Below are 3309 nucleotides of genomic sequence, written 5' to 3'. Positions count from 1 at the left end.
GAGCGCAAGAAACCGGGACTACTTTGTCCCCCGGACCTAAAGAAGCAGTACCTAATCTTTTTCTGCACTTGTCCATGGACTGGGACCCTCTAAGGAATGGAAAGAAGCGGTTCCCAGAGAAAAGTATAAACTCTAACACTACACTTTCAACAGAAGCGTCCCCTGGAAACACCGGGAACAGCTGGGGTCACCTTTCCCCACAGTTACTCTAATACAGAGGGCCCCAAGGAATCAACAGTAAGAAGCCTATATAATCCGGGGACACTCGGGGCCTCCTCCCTTGAGGAAACCGAAGTCTTTTTTAGGTGAAACAGACTTACACCTGGTACTGCCTGGTGGGTAGCAGTGGGCCTGCACTGTAGCAGCAGCTATTCCAAAGGTTAAGGTTCCAAGTCCAGAGGGGATGGTCTCTCCAGGACAGGCCAGATCATCATGGAACACAGCCTGAAAGAGACAAGGCCTCATTGGTTTTATGATAAAGAGTGACAGTGAACAAATAATAAATAGCCCATCTAGCAATTTATAGCTCTTCTCTCACCTTGCAGTTCTTGTTGGTTATGAGTTTCATGTGTTAACTAACAGGAAAAAGGTACTCAGAGTAAGCTGGGCATGGTGGCAAATGCTTATAATCGCAGAATGTGGGAGGCTGAAGCAGGAGAATCACTGTGAGTTTGAGGCCAGCCTAGACTACACAGTGAGTTCAAGATGAGCCTGAACTACATAGCAAGACCCAGTCTTAAAAACAAAAAAAAAGAAGAAGGAGGACCAGGGATGTAGCTCAGTGGTGCTGTGCCTGCCTGGTAAGTGCAAGGTCCTGAGTTCGATCCCCAGTAACAAGGTGGGGAATGGTAGGGTGGTACTCAGAATAGCTTAAAGTATCAAAGAAAATACTATTATGGTGTATTTTTTTTAAAAAAAGAACTAATTGATAATCTCTTTAAAAAGTTTTCAGCAGCTTTTAGTTATAAACCTAAAACCAGACCAGGGATTTAGCTCAGTGGTTCCACAGGTGCTGTGCCTGCCTTCCTCACAAGTGCGAGGATGCAAGTTTGATTCCTGCTACAAAAAACACCTAAAACTAAGAAAAATACTATTACAATACAACATGACCAATGCATGTACAAGTGACTCTGATTTAATGGAACTGTTTTATATATTCTCTTGTCTGTTCATCTGCCTGTCGATCTGGTTTTTAATAACTGATTAAAGTACCTACAATACTTGTTTAAACATTTTTTGAGCACATAGATTTATTTTTGTTTTAGCCTTGTGGACTTCTGGTGCTGTTGGGCTTTACATTAAAGGGCTCGTCATACAGGTGTGCAGAGGCAGGAAAACTCGCTTACAGCAACCCAGGACAGGGCCTTGAGGCTTCCTTCGGGCTCACAGGGGAAACCCTGGTGTCTGGTAACACAAAGTTACGTATCATTCAGGTTAATATGTACGTCCTTGTGCATTGATTCTCCCAGTTGGCTTACAGATAAATGGACACTCATGACATCAGCCCAAACGCTTTCTAGTCACGCGGCTTAACAGTGAGCTAATTTAAAGCAGCTGGCAAACATGTCTCTAAAGTTGGTGACATCGCTGTCCGGGTTGCTCGCCAAGAAAGTGAACACAGAGTCCGCCAAAAACATGTACGCCGACGTCAGCAGTCTGCCACACGAATAAACGTCGGGAAGCTCATGACCACCGCTGTGAGCACCTCTTCCAATGTAGAGGCCAAAGGCAACTTGTATTAACCTCATGATGTCTCAGTAAATTTAGTATAAAATATATAAGTTCTTCTTTTCCTGACATATACATTTTTTTGGACAGACTCTGTATCATGAAGCATGGTTTCATAAATGCTATGCCCATTTTTCCTTGGCCTTCCTTTCCTTGTAATAGATACAGCTTAAAATGTTAGCCATGCTATGCTCCAATTCTCATGAGTCACCTAAAATAATCATGAAAATGGATACATAAAAGTAGGGCCTCTTGGGCCTTGGAAATCACCACACAAAACTCCTCCTCTATGGCTGAAAAAGCAGCTGCTTGAACCAGCTTGCTTCAGTTTTTCCCACTAATGTGTGGCTCCTCCGGTTTTCCCCAGTCTTACTGTGCACTGCCCAACAAACATTATTTTTAAAATTATGATTTACAGTTAGGTTTGCTATAATTCAAAGGTTAAAAGTTTTCTATGTCTAAAACAAGAAGGTTTTAAGGTATTAAAATATTCTTAGTTAAATTTACAATACTAGATTTTTTAAAATTTTTATATTTTACTAAAATAATTTCATGTTTTTCCACTGTTAGCTTTTTGGTTACTAAACAAACTAAATTTTAAGAATATTTAGCCAGGGATTTAGTTTAGTGGTTCTGCCACCTGCCTCGCAAGCGCAAGGGCCCAGGTTCGATCCCCGGGGATTGAACTCGGGTCCTTGCGCTTGTAAAGCAGGCCACCGAGCCGCTGAGCTAAATCCCTGGCCCAAAAAAGAATATTTAAATATTAACCTATAAAATGTTTTCAATAATCAGTTTATGATTGGTTAAATAAACAACTATTATCTTAGTTTATGACATACTCTGTGTCTTAGTTACTTTTCTTGTTGCTGAGACAAAATATCTGACACCCAAAGCCAAAGGCAGAAAGGTTTACTTGGTTCACAGTTTGTAGAGGTTTCAGTTCTTAGCTGGCATGGCAGAGGGTCATCGCAGAAGAGAAGTAGTTCATGGCAAGCAGAAGGCGGCAAAGCAGCTAAATAGTGAAGCATCAGCAGCCTGCCTCTTTATCCCTTCCAGGCTACGCATCCTTTGGGTGGTGCCATCCACACCCAGGGTGGGCTGTCCACATCCAGAACTATGCCAAACTGATCAGTGGACTAATTTAGTAATCACCCTCAATCCCAGCATCATACACTGAATCCCAGCATCACACACCCTAGGTCCACCACACACTTCTGAAAGCCCCCTCCTATGACCACATGAGGCTTTGAGGGGGCATTTCGACATAACCCATAATACTCTACACATCTGACATGCTGAGATAGATATACGGAGAGAGGAGAGAGAGAAGAGCACACACACACACACACACACACACACACACACACACACACACCTCAGGAAAAGAAAGACCTGTACAAATATTTTAGTACTATGTTTACTGAGACATCATGAAAACCCTAATGTGAATGTGGACAAAGCAGTTAGTTTATGGGGAGTCAATATCTGCTATATATTAAAATATGCATACAAGTTTTTCTTTTCCTAAAGTGTGCATACATTTTTTGGTGACATCTTTCTGTTCCTGTCTATCTACTTGAT

At 42.0% G+C, this 3309-nt stretch overlaps 1 protein-coding gene across 2 annotated transcripts in view; it reads right to left on the bottom strand.

Moving 5' to 3' along the window:
* Lyrm7 (LYR motif containing 7) overlaps window positions 1-3309 on the bottom strand; it is a 158185-nt gene that overhangs the window by 109157 nt on the left and 45719 nt on the right. For both annotated transcript variants that reach the window (XR_783411.2, XR_783412.3), the window contains exon 5: window positions 321-444. The gene's annotated coding sequence lies outside the window, so the exon portion shown is untranslated. The remainder of the gene's footprint in view (window positions 1-320; window positions 445-3309) is intronic.

This window comes from Fukomys damarensis, unplaced genomic scaffold (genome assembly GCF_012274545.1).
Source record: "Fukomys damarensis isolate Sample0158 unplaced genomic scaffold, DMR_v1.0_HiC HiC_scaffold_9, whole genome shotgun sequence".
Taxonomy (NCBI): domain Eukaryota; kingdom Metazoa; phylum Chordata; class Mammalia; order Rodentia; family Bathyergidae; genus Fukomys; species Fukomys damarensis.
This window is presented reverse-complemented; position numbering and strand designations above follow the sequence as displayed.